This window comes from Myotis myotis, unplaced genomic scaffold, assembly GCF_014108235.1.
Source record: "Myotis myotis isolate mMyoMyo1 unplaced genomic scaffold, mMyoMyo1.p scaffold_m19_p_10, whole genome shotgun sequence".
NCBI lineage: Eukaryota > Metazoa > Chordata > Mammalia > Chiroptera > Vespertilionidae > Myotis > Myotis myotis.
This window is the reverse complement of record NW_023416314.1, coordinates 22,676,407-22,688,959: the sequence shown is the minus strand read 5'-3', so window position 1 is coordinate 22,688,959 and position 12,553 is coordinate 22,676,407. Positions and strand designations below refer to the sequence as shown.

The window sequence follows — 12,553 nt, the reverse complement described above, 5'->3', positions numbered from 1 at the left end:
ACACAGGGAAGCTGCCAAAATGCGGAGACAAAGAAACAGGTCACAAATGGCAGAAATGGAGGAAAGCAAACGATTGGATATAGAGTTCAAGGCCACATTTATAAGGTTTTTCAAGAATTTTATGGAAATCGCCGATAAATTTAATGAATCCCTCAATAAGTATAGTGAGACCATGGAGGACATGAAAAAGGACCAACTAGAAATTAAGTATACACTGACTGAAATAAAGAATAATTTACAGAGATCCAGCAGCAGACAAGAGGATCCCAAGAATCAAGTCAAAGATTTGAAATACAAAGAAACAAAAAATACCCGACCGAAAAAGAAAAAAGAAAAGAGATTCCAAAAATATGAAGATAGTGTAAGGAACCTCTGGGACAACTTCAAGCGTACCAACATCAGAATTATAGGGGTACCAGAAGGAGAGAGAGGGCAAGATATTGAAAACCTTTTTGAAGAAATAATGACAGAAAACTTCCCCTACCTGGTGAAAGAAATGGACTTACAAGTCCAGGAAGCGCAGAGAACCCCAAACAAAAGGAATCCAAGGAGGACCACACCAAGACACATCATAATTAAAATGCCAAGAGCAAAAGATAAAGAGAGAATCTTAAAAGCAGCAAGAGAAAGACAGTCAGTTACCTACAAGGGAGTACCCATACGACTGTCAGCTGATTTCTCAACAGAAACCATGCAGGCCAGAAGAGACTGGCAAGAAATATTCAAAGTGATGAATAGCAAGAACCTGCAACCAAGATTACTTTATCCAGCAAAGCTATCATTCAGAATAGAAGGTCAGATAAAGAGCTTCACGGATAAGAAAAAGCTAAAGGAGTTCATCACCACCAAACCAGCATTATATGAAATGCTGAAAGGTATTCTTTAAGAAGAGGAAGAAGAAAAAGGAACTCTTACCATTTGCCACAACATGGATGGAACTGGAGAGCGGATAAATACCACATGACCTCACTCATTTGTGGAATATAATGAACAACATAAGCTGATGAACAAGGACTGATCCAGAGACGGAGAGGCATTGATTGGACTGTCGGGACTTGGAGGGAAGGTAGGGGAGGGTGGGGGTAAGGGGGAAAGATCAACCAAAGGACTTATATGCAAGCATATAGGCCTAATCAATGGACATGGACAACGGGGGGGTGGGGGGTAGAGGGTAACGTGGGGACAAGGACACATATGTAATATCTTAATCAATAAAAAAAAAAAAAAAAGACACCAAACACGTCTCATATTAAACACTGAAGTAAATGTGAGCTAGACATACAGTTAAGAAAGATTCTTAAAAAACAAGTAGGATTGTCATTTTTCAACCTGCTTCCTCCAGGGTCAAGGTGGCCGGAGCCTATCCCAGCAGCTCAGGGTGCAAGGTGGCAGCCCAACCTGAAGAGGACACCCTTTCATCCCAGCGCGCTCTCACACACTTACTCAGACTGGGACCATTTAGATGCGCGAATTCACTGAATATGCACATGTTAGGGATGGGGAGGAGACAGGCGTCCCGGGAGAAAACCCACATAGACATAAGAGAATGTGCAAACTCCACACAAACTGCCTTGGCTGGGAATTGATTTCTTCTTCTCATCCATGTTATAACAAAGTGTTGAATGAAGCAATATTATTCAAGGACCTGATATATAGTCATTAGGTCTCCAGAATTTATTCATCTTATAACTCAAACTTTGTATCCTCTGATCAATATGTCGCCTTTTTCCCCACCCCAGCCTCTGATAACCACCATTCTACTCTCTCTGTTACTCTAAGTTTGACTTTATTTTAGATTCCCCACATAAGTGAGATCATATGATATTTGTCTTTCCGTTAATGGCTTATTTCACTCAGCATAATGTCCTTCAGGTTTCACAGTAGCTTCTAAAAACACAGTAAGAAATATCCATTAATTAAGCCAATACTATCTGATGAAACAGGTAAACCCCCCTCCCCCAAATCCTAGTAGTGTAACATATCAGAGGTTGATTTCTCATCCTCATAGTGACCCAGTAGTAACTGGGGATGGGGATTCTAAAGGGTGATTTAGGGATTTGTATTGATGAGGATTGCTATCTTCAAATAGAGTTTCCATGATTGTCCTGGGCTCAGTATTTGGACTCTAGATGGCAGATAGCAGTGGTTCTCAACCTTCCTAATGCCGCGACCCTTTAATACAGTTCCTCATGTTGTGGTGACCCCCAACCATAAAATTATTTTCGTTGCTACTTCATAACTGTAATTTTGCTACTGTTATGAATCATAATGTAAATATCTGATATGCTATATGTGTTTTTCCGATGGTCGCGACCCACAGGTTGAGAACCACTGGTCTATATATATATATATATATATATATATATAGAGAGAGAGAGAGAGAGAGAGAGAGAGAGAGAGAGAGAGAGAGAGAGGAGGGGACTATGTGGTGGGTTTTTATGAACCAGCCCTAAAAGGGCTTTCATCACTTCCACCAGCGTGCCATGTGCGGTGGGCCCTGCAGTGGTAGGGAGCAAACAGCATGCATGTTATTTAGCAGCAAATTCTTCCGGCCAAAGAGAAAAACCCCACATTATTTCTATCCAGAAAGTCCTAGCTGAGCAGGGGAACAGACACAGAGGTCTGTGCAGCTATGACAAGTTACTCTCTTCAAACAGCTTTGCCTGACTCAGTATGAGGAGTTCAGTTTATAAAGCTGATGAAAGAGGTTTGTTAAAAAGTGCCATGGTCTGGGTTTACCTATATGGCAGGAAAGCCTGTTCTCAACAGACATGCATTCAAATGGAGGCCTGGGTCAGAGTTAGGTCACAGGCAAGGGATGCAGACAGAGCATCAGTGACTGAGTGTTCACCACCTCTCCACACTCCACCCGCTGGGGCCAGTTCTTGTTTGCTGGTTGGCTCCCGGGACATTTTTATTCGGATCAGAATGGTGGATAATGAGAATAACCAAAAAAGCTGAATGGGCCTAACGTCTTTACTTCTGAACCGACAGAGAGTTATAGGGAAGAGGCAATGTTACAGGATGGGAAAAAGAAGATAAAACAAGCATAGAATGAGTTCATGAGTTTGTGAGACTTGAGAATGATGGAAGACTTCAGTTTGAGAGGAACTGCTGCATGGGAAGATACCGAATGATAGAGAAAAAGGATGAGACAAAAGGAAAGTTTAATTTTTTCTGAACATTTTGTTTCATGAAGACACCGAATAAGGTTTGAACTATTTTAATTAATTTTGGGATTAAAGACTTCTGTTATCTTAGGTGTGACTCCACGCCAAGGGGAGGCAATTGAGCTACAAAAATGCTACATCATAAGAAGCAGGGGACTTCAGTCCAGGATGGAGGGCATGGTACTGTCGTCAATAAATAATTGTTAAATGAAATCTTCCTTTTGCAAGAAATATTTTTAGTACAGATGACATCCATTTCTTTCTCTTCATCTCAAGCTTCCTGATGTTGTAGCTCTAGAGAAAAAAAAGCTTTAGCCAACAGCAATCTTACCTCTCTGAGATCAATGCAAGTGACCCTCAAACTGGGCCACTTATGCTACCACTTAAGTCAATTTCTTGTTCTTCCTTCATCAGTGTTAGCTTGTGCTCCAAGTCTTATGAAAGGAGGCAATCACACTACCATGGAGAGAAAAAGAAAATAAAAGAAAATCTGTCTGCTAGGAATCCTTTTCATGCAAATGGCAGAAATCCAACTTGAATGAAAGAGTTAGAAAAGTCATGGGTGTCCTGCAGGGTCTTGGTGATTTCACTGTAATTAGCTAGTTATTCATAATAGAAAAGGAGCAAAAGGGAGGCCACAATTATAGGCACTGACATTTGGGCAGCTTCACCAGGAAGCTGCAATTTCACACTCCCCAGGCAACCCCTAGCCCATTCCTTGCAGACCATTAAGGGAAGGAACTCACCAAAGGGGAGAGAGACCTATGCACAGTGAAGTTGAGGTATCTGGGGAAGGTGCCTGTCAGTCATACTCGGGAATTGTGATCATTGGCCAGAATGGACGTGTCCAGTGCAAGCCCATGAAAATTTGGGAATACATAATCCCCCAAACAAAGGAATTCTCTTTTTTTGGCTCTTGGCTCGTGGGGCTCTCTTGTTCCTGCTTCCTTGCATTCCCCCATGTTTCCTCCTTAGCCATGTGGCCTGGTGGACCCCACATGTAATGGGCTGATGGACTGCAGCAGGGAGCACAAGCTAAGCCAGCCTGATGCTGAACTGGACTGTCCCAACATGGAATGGAAACTCTGGACACTAACTAATTCTAGCCCGATTGAAGCCACAGCTACACTTCTTCCTTGGTGGAATGAGGGGAAACGGGACCTTGGAAACTCAGGGGTGTAATTCCACAGAAATAAAAAATCACTTATTCTCCCACGCAAGTCTCAGAAAGTCCTTTTTCTCGGGATATCACAAGAATTCCTCTCCCATGAGCAACAGGTAGTGACGAGGACGTCTCCCCACCAATAACATTGGGAATAACTAAAGCCAGGGAACAAAATGCTGCCAGGACCTTTTCTTCCCACCTGATAACAGTGCTTTGCTGTACTCTTCCTCACTGCAAATTAAATTTCTCTACCTGGCTGACAATGTGAACTTTTAAAAATTAGTCTGTGTTATTAGCTTTATGCTGTGGCAGAGATGAACCTGATACATTTTTTTAAAAATATATTTTATTGATTTTTTACAGAGAGGAAGGGAGAGGGACAGAGAGTTAGAAACATCGATGAGAGAGAAACATCGATCAGCTGCCTCCTGCACATCCCCCACTGGGGATGTGCCCACAACCAAGGTACATGCCCTTGACCGGAATCGAACCTGAGACCCCTCAGTCCGCAGGCCGACGCTCTATCCACTGAGCCAAACCAGTTAGGGCAACCTGATAAATTTGATCTCATGTCCAAAAACTTAGAGAAGGATCTCATTTTCCCAGTTTAGGTCAGGTCCCATCCCTGGAAACCAAAAAACAATGGCAGAAAGTGGGTCCCAAAAGAACAGAGCAGCTTCTCCACATGAAGAGAGAGAAGGGAGGAGCAGTCTCCTGAAGAAGGGGATGACCAAACCCAACCCAGAAGCAGCATGTATGTAAGTAGGCGAGTGACAGGTGTTCATCACAAGGTGAGGACAGAAAGAGACAAGGAAAGGGCAACAGGGTCTAGCTGCTAGTCCCCTCCCTTGCTTCACCGACTGAGAAACCAAGGCCCATCGAGGTAGATTCGAAGAGAGAAAACTTCTGGATTTTCACCAGGGAAGCGTGTGTAGTAATAAAACAACATCAAAATATTAAAGACTTTCATTCAAACACTCACCAATAATAATAGCATTCACTGGGAAGGAGAAGATAAGAGGACCATGAGAGAGGAGAATGTAAACCTTCACTAATTCACTTCCTTCATCAGGATGGTTCTCTAAACTTTCATCAGCTGGTGGAGCTTGTTTAAAAAATGAACGTTCCTGGGCCCTGCGCCAGGCCGACTGAATCAGAATCTGAGGGGTAGAGTCAGGAACCATCGTTTTAACAACTGTCTGAGGTTAGTTATTCTGACGCGGGGATTCTTTCTACAAACGCTAGAGAAACACGGCCCCAGAAAGAGCTCTCCTCTCCAGAGAGTTGGCTGGCTTCTTTAATTTAGTGACAGAATTTGATAAACAAATCGCTTTATGGCCACGAGGCATTAAAATATAATAAAGTTTCCAAGAATGGAAAAATAGATTGATGAAAGATAGATAGATAGAAAAATAGATAGATGGATAGATAGATAATAAGTAGGTAAAAGAAAACATCTTGTGTGAGGAGATAGTCATCAGGTTAAACTCTAGTCTTATAAACCGGAGTCATCGAATAGTCACAACCATTGACCTTTCCCAGATAATCACATCTTAAGTAAACATAAAACATTCAAGAGCTTCACATAATATTATGTCATATTGATTTATAATAGAGGTCAGTGAAAAATCACAAAAATTCACTTTTCTAGAAATGGCAGCTGCTTAATTGTTGTATTACCAGAAGGTAATTTATCCATTGATTCTTGAAAAATTTATTTCCCCCCCTCTACCTTTTCATTTGTGGGCACAAGGACATAAGGAGTCAGATATTTGCCACCTCAAAACTATTTACTTTCCACCATTTTCTATAAACTACAAATGTTCTGAACCTTCAAATCCCTCTGTGCATTTTCTCAGACATTTCCAATGCAAGACAAAGACATAAAGACTGAAACAAATCTAGGAAGATGTATATTTATTTCCTTTAATGTATGAAATATAAACTGACCCAATGCCATTCTTTAAACTTGAAATTGTGTAAGAAACAATTCACCAACCAAATTTGCCAAACTCATGGTTAATAGAGCTGTGGGGCGTCAGTAAGATGGGAAAACCAAGGCCCTCCAGGCATGGGTCATGTAGTAATAAATAACAGGCGAATGAAGAACAGAAAAACAATTCTTTTAAAAAGGTGAAAATCCATGAACCTGTACATCACATACACATTAACTCTTACGACTGACTACACAAAAATTCTGGGGTTTCCCAGAATTTCTCCTGATGTGCTTCTTAGTAAAAATGAGTCACAGGAGAGAATCTTTCTTACCAAAAATAAAAAATAAGTCGCTAGTTCACTTACCCCTGGGAGGCTACCGTGTTCCAGGCACTGCAGTGACAGCTGTGAAACGGGCAGACATGGTCTCTACTGTCCAGGGGCTTTCAGTCAGCAGGCAAATCCAGGGCAGTGTGGCGTCAGGGTAGGGGTAACCGAGGGCTGTGAGAGCACCAGGAGGGACACCCAACCTAGGCTTCAGCCTCCGTGAATGTGGACCGCTCCAAATCGAGACCTAAAAAATAAGGCGTCGGCTAAGGGAAGGTACTAAGGGTGCTGAGAGTAGGGGAGAGGTCTCCGTTGAAAGGGGAAAGCATGTGCTACGGTCTGGAGCGAGAGCCATCCCAGAATGATGAAAGTATTACAGGTATTTCAGGTTAGCTGGAGTGTGGGACCCTGTCTCTTTCTCTCACTAAGGATAGCATTGTGGTTACAATTCTAAGGCAGGTGTGAGCGTGTAGGCAGGTGTGAGCCTGTAGGCAGGTGTGAGCGTGTAGGCAGGTGTGAGCCTGTAGGCAGGTGTGAGCCTGTAGGCAGGTGTGAGCCTGTAGGCAGGTGTGAGCCTGTAGGCAGGTGTGAGCCTGTAGGCAGGTGTGAGCCTGTAGGCAGGTGTGAGCGTGTAGGCAGGTGTGAGCCTGTAGGCAGGTGTGAGCGTGTAGACAGGTGTGAGCCTGTAGGCAGGCATTCACAGCGACAGGTGGTAAGGTCCAGGACAGAAGCATGGAAGACCCCAGGAGAACATCTCACTAATCCTCGGGGACAAGGAAAGCTTCCCTGAGAAGCCCTTCATTCTTTGAGCTGAAGGACAAGTAGGAATTCCCAGTCACAAAGGGTGAGCTATGAGAAAACGTCCCCAGGGAGAAGCCAATTAAGAGGGCAGGACAATGACTGATGTCCGGTAAGGAGTGCCTGCCACGCAGATGGAAGGATGGCGGATGGGGGTAGAAAAATACGTAAGGACCAGAGGAAACAGGGTCTGTGTGCCATGGTAAGGATTTGGGATTTATCTTAAGCCTAGAAGGGTCTTTTTTTAAAAAAATTTTATTTCAGAGAGGAAGGGAGAGAGAGAGAGAGAGAGAGAGAGAGAGAGAGAGAGAGAGAGAGAGAGAGAGAGAGAGGGAGAGAGAGAAACATCAAGGATGAGAGAGACTCATTGATCGGGCTGCCTCCTGCCCGCAACCCAGGCATGTACCCTAAGAATCGAACCATGACCTTCTGGTTCATAGGTGGAAGCTCAAGCACTGAGTCATGCTGGCGGGGCCCTAGAAGGGTCTTAAACATGGAAATATTGTAACCATCTCTGCCTTTTAAAAAGATCCTTCTGAAAGAAAAAATCCTACAAATGCTGACTCTAGTTAATGATATGCATGCTTAGGAGGAAGCATGCAGATGTCTGCAAGCTCCTTTGAAATGCTTAAAAAATAAGATTGATGCATGACTAGAGGGCAGGATGGTTGGCTAGAGGTATGAAAACCAAGTAAAATGGTAATGGTAAAATCTAAGTTGTGGATCCATTGTAAATTTCTCTCAACTTTCCTTATGTTTGAAATTTTTCATAATCAAATACTCTGAAATAAAATAGCTCTGGCTGCTGTTTGGATAAAACATTAGAAGGAGGTTGTTTCCTAATTAAGGCAAGAGATGATTATGGTCCAGACAGTAGGGGGAGAAACAGGGATAAGAGAATTTGAACTCAAGAGGTATTTAGGAAGGTAAATCAACCACTTTGGTGATAGGATAGATGTGGAGGGAAGGAGCAGGTGGGGATAAACAATACTCCTCCTTCACCTGCTCTCAATACAAACCAATTGCAAGTTGAGACATGGATGATCAATAGATCTGGGGACAAGAAGGACGCAAATGGCCCACTAAGAACTCTAACTCAACACCTTGGTCAGTGTGCTCAGTGGTTAGAGCGTCAGGGCCCACACATCAAAGGGTGGAGGGTTCGATTCCCGGTCAAGGGCACGTGCCTGGGTTACAGGTTCGATCCCTAGCCCCAGTTGGGTCAGGTATGGAAGGCAACCAATCGATGTATTTCTCTCTCGTGGATGTTTCTCGACCTCTCTGCCTCCTCCTCCTTCCCTTCTACTCTCTCTAAACATCAATGGAAAAAACATATCCTCGGGTGAGAATTAATAAAAAACAAAAACTCTGAATCACTACGTCTCCTCCAGCTGGGCTCTGCCTTCAGACTCTTACCAGGAGACTACTGGCACTCCTTCGCTCTTCTAGTCTGTTCTCAAACTCAGTGGGCTGCAGCACTGCGGGCAACCAACCACCTGTGCGGGGAACAGAGGGAGAGTCATGGGCTGTGGTCTCAAACCAGGGAGGCTGCTCTGCTTCTGCTGCTGCTCCGCCTGCCTCCCCCTCCCCCAGGACCCTCTGGATGCGACTGTAGTTCTGCTCCTGACAATTCTGTGTTTTGTTTTGTTTCTTTGTGGGTTTTTGTTGTTTTATAGCAAAAGTAAAGTTTTATTACAGAAAAGCTCCCTGCTACAGGAGGGAAGGGACCCAAGCTGGTTGCCCTGTGGGTTCAATTTTATAACAAAATAGTTTGGGATCAGCAGCTTCATCCACAGCCAGCCTTGTTCTATCAGCTTTCCGTCAGAAAACTGATTTCTCTGCAAGACTCAATCACAATAAGACACAAATGAGTTTTCCCCGAGTGCTGCACCCGGCCTCTCTAGGGGGGTGTCACCCTGATGACATCTGAGAGGCAGGCTCCATAATTTTAGTTCATTTCCTACAGCCTTGTCCTAGAGACCGTTTGCAAATCCCTCCCGTCCTTCTCCCCTCCATGTGAGGGATGTTCACCAGGGGACCTGTTTCCCGTTCCAGTAATTGCTTCCACGCACATCCACCGCCATCTGAAACTTAACGTTCAACCCAAACTCTCTTTCCTCGTCAAGCCTTAGAGCAGTGGTTCTCAACCTTGGCTGCACATTAGAATAGCCTGTGAATCTTTTTAAAATCCTGATTTCTGGGTCTCATCCTCCGAAAATTCTGTTTCTTTGTTACTAATGTTGTGGCCCCACCCCATAACAAAGAAACAGAATTTCCGGAGGATGAGGCCCAGAAATCAGGATTTTAAAAAAAATTCCCCGGTGATTCTAATGTGCAGCCAAGGTTGAGAACCACTGGTTTAGGCAAGGACATGGGAGCCTGGGCTGGTAATTCTAAAGAGAGGGAAGGGGGGAGCCTTTCTTTTTCTTTTCTGTGGTCTTCCACAATTTATGAGAAGCACCTGGCAATTAAACCCAAGATTGTTAGCTCCTCTAGTTCAAACAGCGGGACAAGATAAGCTACTTTTAAGGCTACATTCTTGCATACCCCTCCTCCCTGCTATTTTTACAACTCAGAGATAATTAGTAAACAGTTCCCTTCAAACAAGCCTCTTTTGAACTCTTCATAACTTTTGCTCTAAGAATGTTTTAGAAGCTTTGGAAAAATACTGATAAGACACCTCTCTAGGACATCTGCCCCTGCCCATACTCTCTCCTGCAGAATTAACAAAGACAACCCCCTGAAGTCTGCTCAATTTCAGCCTCCAAATCCTCCTCCTTTCCTTGTCACCTGTCATCAGCAGCCAAGGCTTTAAAAGGGGTAGCCACTACTGTTCTTTGCCCTTCTATTGATTAGCAACGCACCAGCCCTTTCCCTTTGGAGAAAGGAAAACAAACTTCCTCTATCTCTCTTTGTAGTTGTGACTTCTTTCACAGCCCACACCACTGGCCAAAGACCCTAACAATAACCATCACTGTTCCCAAAATAGAGCCAACACATGTTTCCCAACTTACAATCTGATTAAATATTTTTTATTGTTTTAGAGAGAAAGGAAGAGAGAGAGAGAGAGAGAGAGAGAGAGAGAGAACCATTGATGTGAGAGCCAAAATCAATTGGCTGCCTCTTGCATGCTCCCCACCTGGGATCAAGCCTGCAACCCTGGGCATCTGATGGCAATCGAACTGGCAACCTTTTGGTGCAAGGGATGATGCCCAAACAACTGAGTCACATAAGCCAGGGTCTTTCTTTAAAAACAGACTTCACCTGAGACCCAGACAGCATCTCCCCCTCCCAGAGCTGGAGATCTCCCCCTCACCTGGTTCTTGTGCATCAAATACGGAGTCGTGTTTACCTGAGTTCAGATTCTAGCTCTGCCACTACTCGGCTGAGCTTGCTCTCCCGCCCACCCCCACCCCCACCCCCACCCCGTTACCATAGGAAGCGCATTCACTTTAGGGGTGGTTGAAAGGAGTAAGCCAGACCATATGTAATAACATTCTTGATAGGTCCTTAAAAACAGCAACGTACGCAAAATGACGGATACAGAAACCAATTACTACAGGCTAATTGATACAAACCAGAGTTAAGTTCCTACAGCATCTCATTAACGTTATAATAAAAATGTTTAATGAAACATTATTTGACGGCCTGCTATACTTCATAGGACGATAGTCACTGCCCACTAAGGGAGACCATTACATGGGTTGTGGAGGGACTTTTTGGTTTTGTTTGTTTTGGCTTTGGTCACACATTTAAATTCCCAAAGCCTCACTTTCTCTCTGTATCCCTGTATCCCTGTGCTGCTGGGTCTGCTCTCCAACAGGAACCTTAGCTCCTGGGGGCTGAGCGAGGTCACCGTTACTGTTACAACCCAAGTGGTCCATCCCAGGTAACTACTCGGATGAAGGGGCAGGTGGAACAGGGCAGAGAAAGAAAGGCTTTTGAGGGAAACAAGATCGGAATAAAAATCATGAAGACTTACCCTTGTCAGGCATGATGCCGAGTCATTTTCGTTAACTTTCTTTTTCACTTCTTTTTCCCAACAATCCCACTGTAACAGCCCCCTTTATAGACATGAGAACTAACACCTGGAGAGTTGAACTCATTTTCTCAACGGCGTCCAGCTAGCCAGTGGCAGAGCTGAGAGCGGAATCCGGCAGCTGACCACAGAGCCCAGGATCTCACTCTGTGGGGCCTCTGTTTCTCGGAGAAAGCAAAAGCTCTTTCTCAGAAACCCCGGGGCTCCAGCCGCAGGAAGGCCCTACACTAGGTAAGACCATGCTGACGCTGCTTAACCAGAGCCACCTGGAGTTCCGCATCTGCACCTGCACGAGTAGGAACTGGAGTGAGTAATAAATGAGCGGGTCGTAGAGTCTCCTCAGCCTCACAATCCCTGGAGGTGGGAGGGAGCGGCTCCTGCTTTGAAAGTAAGTATGAAAAAAAAAAAAATACAAACTAGAAGGGTAGTATCTTTCCTCTTTTTACCTGGTTCTTTAAAAATACTCCATGCTTGAAACTGGTGCTGAGCAGAGAGAGCAGCCTTAGGTTCGGGCCTGGAAGGTGAGGTTGGAGTCTCCACCAAGAATATTTGAGATTCTAAACTTGGGCTAGGGCCCCAGTGGTCGGCAAACTCATTAGTCAACAGAGCCAAATATCAACAGTACAACGATTGAAATTTCTTTTGAGAGCCAAATTTTTCAAACTTAAACTATATAGGTAGGTACATTGTTATTAACTTAATTAGGGTACTCCTAAGGCTTAGGAAGAGCCACACTCAAGGGGCCAAAAAGCCGCATGTGGCTCGAGAGCCGGTTGACCCAAAGCTTTTCAAGTTCACTGTGATGGGTCCACCGCCGGTTCCTGGACCTCGGACTGGGCTCTTCCCCTCTCTGGGCTTTAGCTTCCGTGTGTGTGTGTGTGTGTGTGTGTGTGTGTGTGTGTGTGCGCGCAGTTGTTGGGGGTGGTTGTCAGACCTCCAAAGCTTATTCCACCTGCCTGACATGTTATGATGCTGCCTCAGATAGAGGTCCTAGGAGCAGCCAGAGCATCGTGGTCTCTTGAGAGAGCCTTGAAGCTTGCCCTCACCCCTGGGATAGGGGAGAGAATGGAGATGTCTTCTCTGTCACAAGAGCGGGTGGGTCTTCTCTCTGCAGTGGCC

At 44.5% G+C, this 12,553-nt stretch overlaps 1 long non-coding RNA gene across 1 annotated transcript in view; it reads right to left on the bottom strand.

The window, feature by feature from the left end:
* The window catches only part of LOC118664515, an 88,596-nt gene extending 79,740 nt beyond the window's left edge, over nucleotides 1–8,856 (bottom strand). Inside the window, exons 1-2 of the long non-coding RNA XR_004970335.1 lie at nucleotides 8,812–8,856; nucleotides 6,637–6,844 (exon numbers count right to left, since the gene is read on the bottom strand). This is a non-coding gene — a long non-coding RNA (uncharacterized LOC118664515). The remainder of the gene's footprint in view (nucleotides 1–6,636; nucleotides 6,845–8,811) is intronic.
* Between the last annotated feature and the right edge of the window lie 3,697 nt (nucleotides 8,857–12,553).